This window comes from Vicugna pacos, chromosome 15 (genome assembly GCF_048564905.1).
Source record: "Vicugna pacos chromosome 15, VicPac4, whole genome shotgun sequence".
Taxonomy (NCBI): Eukaryota; Metazoa; Chordata; class Mammalia; order Artiodactyla; family Camelidae; genus Vicugna; species Vicugna pacos.
Window position 1 is genome coordinate 48,703,921 of NC_133001.1, and position 13,285 is coordinate 48,717,205.

The 13,285-nt window shown below is 39.7% G+C and overlaps 1 long non-coding RNA gene and 1 other non-coding gene across 4 annotated transcripts in view; one reads left to right on the forward strand and one right to left on the reverse strand.

The window, feature by feature from the left end:
• LOC107033821 (uncharacterized) overlaps positions 1–13,285 on the forward strand; it is a 263,656-nt gene that overhangs the window by 54,774 nt on the left and 195,597 nt on the right. The gene's annotated exons all lie outside the window — the stretch shown is intronic.
• On the reverse strand, positions 13,106–13,212 carry LOC116283531 (U6 spliceosomal RNA). Its single transcript, XR_004193165.2, has one exon. It is a non-coding gene; the product is annotated as a U6 spliceosomal RNA (small nuclear RNA).

A 13,285-nucleotide genomic window follows, 5' to 3' on the forward strand; every position in this document is an offset into this window, starting at 1 on the left:
GAGGCTTCTCTAATGCAGGCAGCCAAAGCAGTTACTTGTGTGCTATTCTCGTAGGCTCCTGAGGCTTTCCTTCACCTGTATCCTTCTCTGTGAAAACTCAAAAAGAACAGAAAGCTTCTCTCAAACAGTTTAGAAATTGGTATTGGAAAAGAACATTTTTTTAAACCCTTAAAATATGAACTTGTGAAGAGCGTGGGACATGTGGGCCTGAGGTTGGTGTCTGGTTAGTCTTGCTCCTGCCACCAAACTAGCATTCTTTGCTTGCGACGATGAAGTAAGAGCTGGCATTTAGTGGGCACTTAGCACACACTAGTCATTGTTTTAAACAATTTACATTATTAACTACTTTAGTTTTTATGAATCCCTGATGAGGTAGATCTTACTTTTATTCCTGTTTTTAGATGAGGAGTCTGAATAAAGAGGTCATGTGATCTGCTCATGATGGCAGGGTTAGGAAGGGGACACACAGAATCCAACTCAGCCCAGGTTCTTGGCCTGGGAGCTCTGGAGCACCCCTTTCTCAGCATTACCACTGCTGCGTCAGTGGGACGTAATGTTGTTTCCTGAGGCCTCTTCAGTGCCTCAAGTCTGCTTCAAAAAACAACAGGAGTAAGTTTTTGAGTTATCTGTGTCTGAGTATTCTCTACGCCACAGCAGTCTACGCCTAAAAGGCTTCCAAGCTGGTTTACAGCTGGTCTGTACAGGCTTTCTCTGGCCCCTGAACTGGGAAGCTTTATGCAGCATACAAACTGCATGTCTGCGCAGCCCAGTTCTAAATGTCCTGGTTCAGTGGCCCAAGTCAAGGTTACTCCGTGTTCTTAGGTTCCCAGGAATCTTTCAGGAGTTTTCAGGGAGAACATTGTTTTGTTATCATTAAAGTTTTGGTAAACCACCAGTAATAATTACAGCAAAGGTTTTTCTTACACAGCACTGATGTATAATGTTGCAAGACCACAGTGTTACCATTTCCATTTTACAGCTGGAGAGAGCGAGCTAGGCTGCTATTATACAGTGATGTGGACAGCAGTGGACTGTGAGCCCCAGGTCCCTTCCTGACCCTGCCTTCAATGAGATATGTGACTTTGGGCATGTTCCTTTCTCTTTCTGGGTCTCTATCTTGTTATGGCACCTATGAGGCTGAACTTGATTTCTGAGTTCTTTTCCAGTTTTGAAATTCTACGACTTACTAAGATCAAAACAAGTTGTTTGTTAATTGACGTTTTATAGATGGCGTGATTCAAAAATGGATTTGAGGCGGCTTACAGGATTAAAATGCACTTAAGCTAGAATGGTTAAAAATAACAAGAGAATTGAAAATAATAAAAAGTGATGCAAAAGAGATGCTTTGGGCACCAAGAGTGAGTGAGTCACCAAAGGTCAGTGTTCTGTCTGGAGTCCCACAATCCCAGGATGTTGCTGCTGAAGTTAATCCGAGACAGCGTGGCTTATCCGTGTAGGTCCCAGCTTGTTAAGTTTCTCCTCCAGAGCATTCTGCAAGTAAGTGTATGCTTGGAAATCTAGCTTTCTGACCCACAGTTTTGGTGAGTCCAGAGCCTCTGGGCTATTACAACTCAGCCAGGAATGGACCCCAGGTCTCCTGACTTTTTCTCGGTGCTTTGACCATGGCAGCTGCGTATGGTAACATAGTGCAGGCAGGGATTTGTGGCATATAGCGTTTTTTCATAAACAGGATCTCTCTGATTCTCTTAATCTCCTGAAGGATAGGCAGGAAAGGTACTGTAATTCCCATAGTAGATCTGAATGAACAGGCTCAGAAATGTTGAGTATTTTCCCCAGGTTAATGGAGATCTGTTAACTCTAGAGTGCCTGGTTCTGGCCGTGCACCATCCCTGTGCCCGGGCTCCTGGGGAGCCAAGCGTTCAGTGTTGGTGTGCCAAGAGTCCAAGTCTCAGGAGGCAAAGTCAAAGCAGCTTGTCCAAGACAGCTCAAGCCACACGTGGCCAAGAGACCCCCGGGAGGACTTTGGGAAGCAGAGTGCTGGGGGCTCCCCAGCACTGAACTCTGGCTGCAGATGCCAGGGCTTGAGTCTGAACGCTGTCATCTCAGATGTTACTTTTAACCTCTGTAAATACATAAAACTTCACGTTGTGTGTTACACAGGTCTTGAGACCAAAGCAGGCTAAACCTCTCTGAGCACAGCCAGGGCTTCTCATCAAATTCAGCTGCGGGAAACCCTTGGAAAGGACCACCGTGCTACTGAGCACGTCATTAGTCAATCAAGAAGGATTTCCTGAGACAGCAATGTGAGAATTCGATGAGATCGCCTAAGTGACAAGTTAGGAGGGCAGCCTGGTGCGGAGCAAAGACAGGGCTTCTGAGACATTCAGGAGGAGGTTTGAAGACTGGCCCGATAGTTTATGAGCTGTATAAGCCTGACCAAATCACCCCACCTCACTAAGCTTCAGTTTATCCATCTATAAAATGGGGAAATTCCTACCTCATTAGGCTTTTGGAAAAGCACTTGTTTCCTATTAATTTCCTCTCCTTTGTCCAACATTTAAAAAAGTATAAAGTGACAAGTCATTGATAGTTGTCAGTTAATTATTCCTATGTACTTGACACTGTATAAGACAATAGAAGGGGTGGGAAAGAGGGTGACATGGTCACCTTTCTCTGTGCAGAGACAAGATTATCCAACAAACACAGCAGGATGTGGGGAGGGGATGTGACTGAGGGTTTCTCAGCTTACAAGAGCTTCTTGGACAAGATGGAGATGGATCTTGTTGGGTGGGTGAGAGTGTACACTACCGGGGCAGTCAGGGATTCCAGGTGAGAGGGGCAGCGGAAGCAAAGGCTGGGATGTTTGTAGGGCAGCACAAAGACTACTCTGACCAGAGCAGACAGGAAATAAAGGAAAATAATGATAAATAGTGTTCATCGGGTGAAGCAGCAAGAGCAGTTAACAACCTTAGACGTGTTACACTATCTGGTATGGGATGCTTTAAGCTTTTTCAGTGGAAGAGTGATAGGACTGGAGGCTGGAACTGTGTCTTCTTTTTTGTATCAAATTATTATAAAATGTTTAGCTTAGGGCCTGGTGTTTGAGTATGCTCAATAGTCACGTATGGAGGAATAAACCGGTGTTTATACAGACTCAGTCTGGCAATAGTGTGTGTGATGTTGAAAACTCTTTCAAACCCCGCCGCTCCCACCAGGTATCAAACGACTGAACGCAGCCAATGGAAGCAGCTAATGAGGACAGGCTGGATTTTTGTTTCCACATTGATTCAGGCTCGCTGCAAATGACTCCATTTGTTTCCCTTAGGTTTTTAACTTGTGTTTTCTAAAATACAAGAATGTACACGCTGGTTGAAAAAATACTAACACTACAGAAAGTGTATCTTACTGACCATTTTGTTGGACTGAAAATACATGCGTAACATCCACTATCTATACATATATGGTCCTTTTAATAAATTTTGTTGAGGGATAACTTCTATACAATAAAATGTACCAATTTTAAGTTCAGTGTTTCATGAGTTTTAACAAATATATACACCTCAGTCCTACATAGCTGTAAAACACTGGCCTGAGATCACACAGTACGTACTATTCTGAGACTTGTTCAGGCATTCACAATGTGTCATGAATATTTTGTTTTCGATGACACTGACCTCTTTTTAAATTATTGCATAGTTCCCTGGTATGGATACCTTTAGTTTATTGAACTATTTCCTTATAGACAGATAGATATATTCCCTTCATATTTCACAATTCAAACGGAGTAATGAAGATCTTTTTACATTTGTCTTTGATGCACTTTAACATGTATTTCTATAGACTGGAATTTTTTGGTTAAAATCTTTGAATCTAAAAAAAAAAAAAGAGAGAGAGATTACCAGTATCCTTGGAGATATTGCAGATTTGGTTCCGGACCACTGCAATAAAGCAAATATTGCAATAAAGTGAGTCACAGGAATTTTTTGACTTCCCAGTACACATAAGTTATGTTTACACTATAAACAACATCCATACCTTCCTTAAAAAATGCTTAATTGCTTAAAAATGCTAACCATCATCTGAACCTTCAGTGAAGCATAATCTTTTTGCAATAATAACATCAAAGATCACTGATCCCAGATCACCATAACAAATATAAAAATGAAAAAGTTTGAAATATTGCAAGAATTACCAAAACGTGACACAGAGACATACCTGAAGTGAGCAAATGCTGTTTGAAAAAATGGCACCTAAAGACTTGCTCAACTATGCAGGGTTGCCACAAACCTTCAATTTATAAAAAAATGCAGTATTTGCAAAGTGTATAAAGCAAAATGCAATAAAACAAGGTCTGCCTGTATAACAATTTAAGCTCCCATAGTATAAGAACATGCCCTTTTTCCAAAGCGTTTTCAGTTTGAAGGTTATCAGACTTTACAAGTTCTGCCAATCTGAGAGGTGAAAAATGATAGCATGTTGTCTTAATTTGCATTTCCCAAATTGCTGAAGAAGAGGAGCATTGTATTTTTGTTTGTTGTTCATCTGCTTTTCATCTGTGAATTAACTTATATCTTGTCTATTTGCTACCTGTTTTTCTTTTTCTTACTGATTTATAGGAAGTCTTTTCATATTAGGTCTTTTTCCTCCCACTATGCACCCAAGTTAGTAAGTGAAAGGCTGTCCTAGAGCAGTGCTGCTCAGAGCTTAGTGTGCCAGACCATCATGTGGGGATCTGGTTTAAACAGAGAATCTGCTTCAGAGCGTCAGAGAACGGGCCTGAGAATCTGCCCCAAGCTCCCTGGGGCTTCCAATGCTGCTGGTCCACACACCATACTTTGACCAACAAAGTGTTAGGGTTTATGAGTTTTTTGGGGGTAAGAGTCCATCATGCTCAAGGAACAATATGTGGTAGATTTTTCCTTTGTTAAATAAAAGCACTGGGAATGATCTAATGAAAGTGATCAGTGTGGAAAAAAGAAGCCAGCGTAGCTGGGGAAAATGACTGGAGTCATAGTCTTTCCAGGGAGCTCATGGGTGCTGATGTGGTTGGCTTTTGAGTTTTGAGTTAAGTCCCAGCTCTACTTACCTTTAGGTCACTTGGCTTTCAATTTCCATCTTGAGAATTGAAAAAAAAAAACAGTAACCTCTGCTCTGATTATTATAAAAGCTTTTTTTGAAGATCAAAGGAGAATTATTGATATAATTGATATAATGATATATTTGTGGCCTGTGACAAGCTAGAACATGGTAGGTATTGTACCCATCCAGGCAAAGCCTCTGGGAGGCCATGAGCATCCCGTCTGGCCAGTGTTTGCGGGGAAGGCAGAGTGCTTGGCAGAGTTTTGTATTGCTCCCCAAATTCTTGCTTAGACAAACTGTCTACCTTTGAGTTTGGATCATTAGAAGTGTGTCTGAATCACTTTGGACTTGAGTTTTACAGTCGGGAACCATTTCAGAATCCCCTGAATGTTTATCTGTGGCAAGTGTCAGGTGCTGAAATCCGCTGGGTCATTGTCGTCCAGTTGTCTGGGACACACACACCCTAATACAATATAATACAAATACAAATATATACAATAAGATAGGGATTATTGAAAGTATGGATTTTTCCAGTTGGCTCCAGTTCCAGTCCGACAGTGGCTAGCTTTTTATGAGAGGTGTTTCCTTTTCCTCTGAACACACTGCTAGGCAATATTCTGACTGCCTTTGCAATGAATGGGAGTCACGTGTGTCATTCTGGGCTTAGGTTTCTAAGAAGTGGATTTGGCTTTTCTGCTCTCTGACCCTGTGTCTCCTGGCTCAACACAGTTTCCATGGTCCTAGTAGAGAACTGTGCATATGAGCAAAGATCATGAGTCCCTGGATCTCATGTGGAAGGCCTGCCACCAATCTGTGCCACCTATTTTGGATTTTATGGGAGAAAGTTATTTATTTATTGTGTTTGGCACATTATACATTTGGGGGCTTGCTCACAGTAGCAGAGTTACCCTACTAATGCACTCTAATTCACATAGATCATTGAGGTACTTCGCAATAAATATCTAGCATAAACACTGCAATTCCCCGTGTAACCTACTAGAGATTACACAGGACAGATAAATAAAAGAGGAAAGGTGAGTGTGATGACCCGATGAATATGGTTGGAGAGTCTTTGAGGAGGAGAGTCTTTGACACATGGGGAAACTTCCAATTGTGCTTAATTTCAAAACTTCATTGACTTTTTATTAATAATTGTCATGAAGCTTGGAAATCAGGCAGTGAGAAACAGTTAAGTGTTTCATGTGACGATCCCCCACCCCCTCTCCCTTTAATTCCTTTCTTGCTGCTCAGGCCTGGAACAGGATGGCTATTTTTTGGAGAATGAAAATGGAGTGAAAGTCCTGTAATGTTTCTGTTTGATGTTTTTGGCAGTGACGATGAAAATTCTAGACTGAAATGATATTGTATGAAGTCTGGACCAATTGCCTTGTTAAAGTCAAATGAATTTCCTCCCTTTTCGCTGTCTGGATCAATTCTTGGAGGACTTAGTCAGAGAATTTGGTCCCTCAGTTGAAGCAACATATTGTACTGATAACAGGCAAAAGTGCAGTCCGATTGGACTCCACAGGCCTTTCCAACTCACTGCTCGTGTGAGCATTAGAGGGCTTTTGCAAAATAAATAGAACTCACCAAGGTCTGCTAAGAAGGGTTCCAGATTCTGCTGACCAAAAGTGGAATGTTTAGTATTCCACAGTAAAAGAAGAAAAAGGGAAAAAAAAGGAACTGTGGAATTCTGAATTCCACCTGTTAAATTATTTGTCCTTCTAATAGAAGCAGGAATGAAAGGCGTGTGTTCAACATCATTTTGGACCCATTTTCTGTGGCGGGAAACCAAGGTAAACACATTTTTCCTGATGTAATTGTTGATGTTAGTTCAGCTCATATGATGCAGGCATAGCTGTGTGAACCGTTTTATTTGGACCCGTCCTCGGCTGGAGTTGGACATGCTAGTGGGAAGCCTGGTCTGTGGGGGCCCTGCACGGCTTAGGGAGCACTCAGGCCCGGGCATCGCTGCCGTGAGGGTGCCTTTTGGGTTCCTGGCCTCAGGCCTCGTTTCTCTGCTTGTGTGTTTGGGAACATTCAGCTCATCTCCTCACTTGGGTTAGACCTGATGTCTTATTTGGCTTGTTCTAGGGAATTCTCATTCCACTTTTCTAGTTTTACTTAGATGTGGTTCTATTCTAAATACTAGTTTTTTTCTTTTAATTCTCTCTTTTTATCTTTGGCTCTCTCTTTTTCTTTATTCTCTCTGCCCTTCACCCTTTGACCCCTACCAACCGATGTTAATAACCTAGAACGTTTTCTTTCCCATTTCCACGCATGCTTGTGTATTTATGTACAAACACATATGCGCATACATATTTTCACTTTTTAGGGTCATTTTTTAAACCCTCCTTTCTTTCTTCTTCTGGTTTAACAATAGTTCCCAGGGTAGCCTGTGATACGGGGTTTAGTTCTTAGGCTAGCCTCCCCAATCACATGTAGCTGACGGTTCATTTCTTCATTTGTTTTTCCCACTTTTTTTGGGGGGGGGGTAACGAAGAACAGACAGGGGCATCTTGAGCAGCCTGGAGGGAGTAGACCCTGTGAATACCACTGGGCTCACTGCATCATCTCTGGAAGAACATGTTCCGAGTCCCACCTCGGGATGATTCAAATCCTACATGTCTGCCCCCTGCTCCGTTGGAAGGAGGTCTGGCACAGGGGCAGGGGAAGTGGGGGCAGAATTAGTGGGGCTCTGCTGCAGGGGGTGGGACAATGATGGGGTCCTGCCCAAGGGATCTTGGACAACTGTGAAGGTGAAAGAGGTCGGATGGGCAACGGCTGTTGAGTTTGAGTTGCTTGGAAGTCTGTGTTTGCAAGTGAGGTGCCAGTAACAAGGAGGATGCATTGCTTGTATAGTTACTTAGCATGTGTGACAATAAGTGTGCAGAGGGCACGGCTGTCTCTCCCAGTGCTTATGCTTTTCCTGTGCACAGAACACAATGCTGGTCACGGAGGCATTAATTTAAGTGGGGTGCTGCTGACCAGAGGAATTAAAATAAAATTGTGAATGAACATTTACATATGATACTACATCCCCAATGGACTTTTTTTTTTGTTGTTGTTTTTTTTGTTTTTCCAGTTTCAGCTAATTTTATTTTATTTTATTTTATTTTATTTTATTTACATTTTATTGATTCATAATCATTTTACAGTGTTGTGTCAAATTCCAGTGTTCAGCCCAATTTTTCAGTCATACATGGACATATACACACTCATTGTCACATTTTTTCCTCTGTGATTGATCATAACATTTTGTGTATATTTCCCTGTGCTATACAGTGTAATCTTGTTTATCTATTCTACAATTTTGAAATCCCAGTCTATCCCTTCCCACCCTCTACCCCGCCCCCCCCCCCCCCGGTAACCACAAGTCTGTATTCTCTGTCCATGAGTCTATTTCTGTCCTGTATTTATGCTTTGTTTTTGTTTGTTTGTTTGTTTTTGTTTCTTAGATTCCACATATGAGCGATCTCATATGGTATTTTTCTTTCTCTTTCTGGCTTACTTCACTTAGAATGACATTCTCTAGGAGCATCCATGTTGCTGCAAATGGCATTATGTTGTCGGTTTTTATGGCTGAGTAGTATTCCATTGTATAAATATACCACCTCTTCTTTATCCAGTCACCTGTTGATGGACATTTAGGTTGTTTCCATGTTTTGGCTATTGTAAATAGTGCTGCTATGAACATTGGGGTGCAGGTGTCATCCTGAAGTAGATTTCCTTCTGGGTACAAGCCCAGGAGTGGGATTCCTGGGTCATATGGTAAGTCTATTCCTAGTCTTTTGAGGAATCGCCACACTGTTTTCCACAGTGACTGCACCAAACTGCATTCCCACCAGCAGTGTAGGAGGGTTCCCCTTTCTCCACAGCCTCTCCAGCATTTGTCATTTTTGGATTTTTGAATGACGGCCATTCTGACTGGTGTGAGGTGATACCTCATTGTAGTTTTGATTTGCATTTCTCTGATAATTAGTGATATTGAACATTTTTTCATGTGTTTTTTGATCATTTGTATGTCTTCCTTGGAGAGTTGCTTGTTTAGGTCTTCTGCCCATTTTTGGATTGGGTTGTTTATTTTTTCCTTATTAAGTCGTATGAGCTGCTTATATATTTTGGAGATCAAGCCTTTGTCGGTTTCACTTGCAAAAATTTTCTCCCATTCCGTAGGTTTTCTTCTTGTTTTATTTCTGGTTTCCTTTGCTCTGCAGAAGCTTGTAAGTTTCATTAGGTCCCATTTGTTTCTTCTTGCTTTTATTTCTTCTAGGAGAAAATTTTTGAAATGTATGTCAGATAATGTTTTGCCTATGTTTTCCTCTAGGAGGTTTATTGTATCTTGTCTTATGTTTAAGTCTTTAATCCATTTTGAGTTGATTTTTGTATATGGTGTAAGGGTGTGTTCTAGCTTCATTGTTTTACATGCTGCTGTCCAGTTTTCCCAACACCATTTGCTGAAGAAACTGTCTTTATTCCATTGTATATTCTTGCCTCCTTTGTCGAAGATGAGTTGACCAAAAGTTTGTGGGTTCATTTCTGGGCTCTCTATTCTGTTCCATTGGTCTATATGTCTGTTTTGGTACCAATACCATGCTGTCTTGATGACTGTAGCTCTATAGTATTGTCTGAAGTCTGGGAGAGTTATTCCTCCAGCCTCTTTCTTTCTCTTCAGTAATGCTTTGGCAATTCTAGGTCTTTGATGGTTCCATATAAATTTTATTATGATTTGTTCTAGTTCTGTGAAATATGTCCTGGGTAATTGGATAGGGATTGCATTAAATCTGTAGATTGCCTTGGGCAGTGTGACCATTTTAACAATATTGATTCTTCCAATCCAAGAGCATGGAATATCTTTCCATTTTTTAAAGTCTTCTTTAATTTCCTTCATCAATGGTTTATAGTTTTCTGTGTATAATTCTTTCGCCTCCTTGGTTAGATTTATTCCCAGATATTTTATTACTTTGGGTGCTATTTTAAAGGGGATTGTTTCTTTACTTTCTCTGTTGATTTATCGTTAGTGTAAAGAAAGGCAACTGATTTTTGAACATTAATTTTGTAACCTACTACCTTGCTGAATTCTTCGATCAGCTCTAGTAGCTTTTTTGTGGACCTTTTAGGGTTTTCTATATATAGTAACATGTCATCAGCATATAATGACACTTTTACCTCTTCTTTTCCAATTTGGATCCCTTTTATTTCTTTCTCTTGCCTGATTGCTGTGGCTAGGACTTCCAGGACTATATTGAATAGGAGTGGTGATAGTGGGCATCCTTGTCTTGTCCCAGATTTTAGTGGGAAGCTTTTGAGTTTTTCACCGTTGAGAACTATGCTGGCTATAGGTTTGTCATATATAGCTTTTATTATGTTGAGATATGTTCCCTCTATACCCACTTTGGCGAGAGTTTTTATCATAAATGGGTGTTGAATTTTATCAAATGCTTTTTCTGCATCGATTGAGATGATCATGTGGTTTTTGTCCTTTCTCTTGTTGATATGATGTATTACATTGATTGATTTGCGTATGTTGAACCAGCCTTGTGTCCCTGGGATGAACCCCACTTGGTCATGATGTATAATCTTTTTTATGTGTTGTTGGATTCTATTTGCTAAAATTTTGGTGAGGATTTTGGCGTCTATGTTCATCAGTGATATTGGCCTATAATTCTCTTTTTTTTTTGTAGTGTCTTTGCCTGGTTTTGGTATCAGGGTGATGGTGGCTTCATAGAATGAGTTTGGGAGTATTCCCTCCTTTTCAATCGTCTGGAAGAGTTTGAGAAGGACTGGTATGAGTTCTTCTTTGTATGTTTGGTAGAATTCCCCGGTGAAGCCGTCTGGTCCTGGACTTTTATTTGTAGGGAGGTTTTTAATTGCTATTTCTATTTCCTTTCTAGTGATCAGATTGTTCAAGTGTTCAGTTTCTTCTTGATTCATTTTTGGTGGACAGTATGTTTCCATAAACTTGTCCATCTCCTCTAGGTTATCCAGTTTGGTTCCATATAGTTTTTCATAATATTCTCGTATGATATTCTGTATTTCTATTTTGTTTGTTGTAATTTCTCCATTTTCCTTTCTTATTTTGCTAATTTGTGCTCTCTCTTTTTTCTTCTTTGTGAGTTTGGCCAGAGGTTTGTCGATTTTATTTACTTTTTCAAAAAACCAGCTTTTGGTTTGGTTGATTTTTTCTATGGTCTTGTTAATCTCTATTGTATTTAATTCCTCTCTGATCTTTATTATTTCCTTCCTTCTGCTGCTTTTTGGGGCTTTTTGTTCTTCTTTTTCTAATTGATTTAGGTGGTGGGTTAACTTGTTTATTTGAGATTGTTCTTCTTTTTTGAGAAAGGCCTGTATCGCTATAAACTTCCCTCTTAGCACTGCCTTTGCTGTGTCCCATAGGTTTTGAGTGGTTGTGCTTTCATTATCATTTGTCTCAAGGTATTTTTTAATTTCAGCTTTGATTTCCTCATTGATCCATTGTTTTTTCAATAACATATTGTTTAATCTCCATGCTTTTCTTTTTTTCTCCTTTGTTTCTCTGTTGTTGATTTCCAGTTTCATGGCATTGTGGTCAGTAAAGATGCTTGAGATAATTTCTATCTTCTTAAATTTGTTGAGGTTTCTTTTGTGTCCAAGTACATGATCGATCCTGGAAAATGTTCCATGTGCACTTGAAAAGAATGCATATTCTATTTTTTGGGGGTGTAAAGCTCTGAAAATATCCACCAAATCTAGTTTTTCTATTGTAGTATTTAATTTCTCTGTTGCCTTGTTTATTTTCTGTCTGGAAGATCTGTCTAGTGATGTTAATGCAGTGTTAAAATCTCCAACTATGATTGTATTCCCATCAATATCCCCCTTTATCTCTGTTAGTAATTCTTGTATGTACTTAGGTGCTCCTATATTGGGTGCATATATATTAACGAGTGTAATATCTTCATCTTGTATCACTCCTTTAATCATTATAAAATGTCCTTCTTTATCTTTCTTTATGGCCTTTGTTTTAAAGTCTATTTTGTCTGAAATCAGTACTGCAACACCTGCTTTTTTGGCTTTTCCATTTGCATGGAATATCCTTTTCCATCCTTTCACTCTCAATCTATATGTGTCCTTCTCCCTAAAGTGGGTCTCTTGTATGCAGCATATTGAAGGTTCTTGCTTTATTATCCACTCTGCCACTCTATGTCTTTTGACTGGAGCATTTAGTCCATTAACATTTACAGTCATAAATGATAGATATGTGTTTATTGCCATTTTGAACTTATCTTTGCAGTTGAATTGGTATATCCTCTTTGTTCCTTTCTTCTTCCTTTTGTGGTTTGGTAATTTTCCTTTATATTATCATGGATTTTATTTAATTTTTGTGACTCCCTTGTAAATTTTTGACTTGTGGTTACCCTTTTTTGTAAATCTATTAACCTATACCCGTTTTAAATAAACTGATAATAACATGATCTCAAACCCATCCTACTGTTAAAAAAATTTAAAAAAGAAAGAAAAAAAATTCTATATTTCCCTGTCTCCCTCTCCCACTCTCAGTGATTTGTATGTCTTCTTTTATAATTTCGTGTTTTCTTTATTTGTAATTCATGAGTTATCACCTTTCCAGTTGTACATTTCTCATTTCTGTAGCATCCTGCTGCTTTTCTATTTAGAATAGCCCTTTCAATATTTCTTTTAGCATGGGTTTAGTGTTGCTAAACTCCTGCAGCTTTTTTTTTGTCTGTGAAACTCTTTATTTCTCCTTCTATCCTAAAGGATAGCCTTGCTGGATAAAGTATCCTAGGCTGCATCTTTTTTTCATTCAGGGCTTTGAATATATCTTGCCACTCCCTTCTGGCCTGTAGTGTTTGTGTAGAGAAATCAGCTGAGAGCCTTATGGGGGTTCCCTTGTAGTTCACTCTTTGCTTTTCTCTTGCTGCCTTTAGAATCATTTCTTTATCCTTGACTCTGGCCATCTTGATTATGATATGTCTTGGTGTGGGTCTATTTGGGTTCTTCCTGTTTGGGACCCTCTGAGCTTCCTGTACTTGTGTATCTGATTCCTTCTTTAAGTTTGGGAAGTTTTAAAAATATGGAACGCTTCACGAATTTGCGTGTCATCCTTGCACAGGGGCCATGCTAATCTTCTCTGTATCGTTCCAATTTTAGTATATGTGCTGCTGAAGAGAGCACCCAATGGACTTTTAAATATATTTTAACACCCTAGCTTCTAACAATAAAACTGCCTGCATTTGTGCAGTATTTA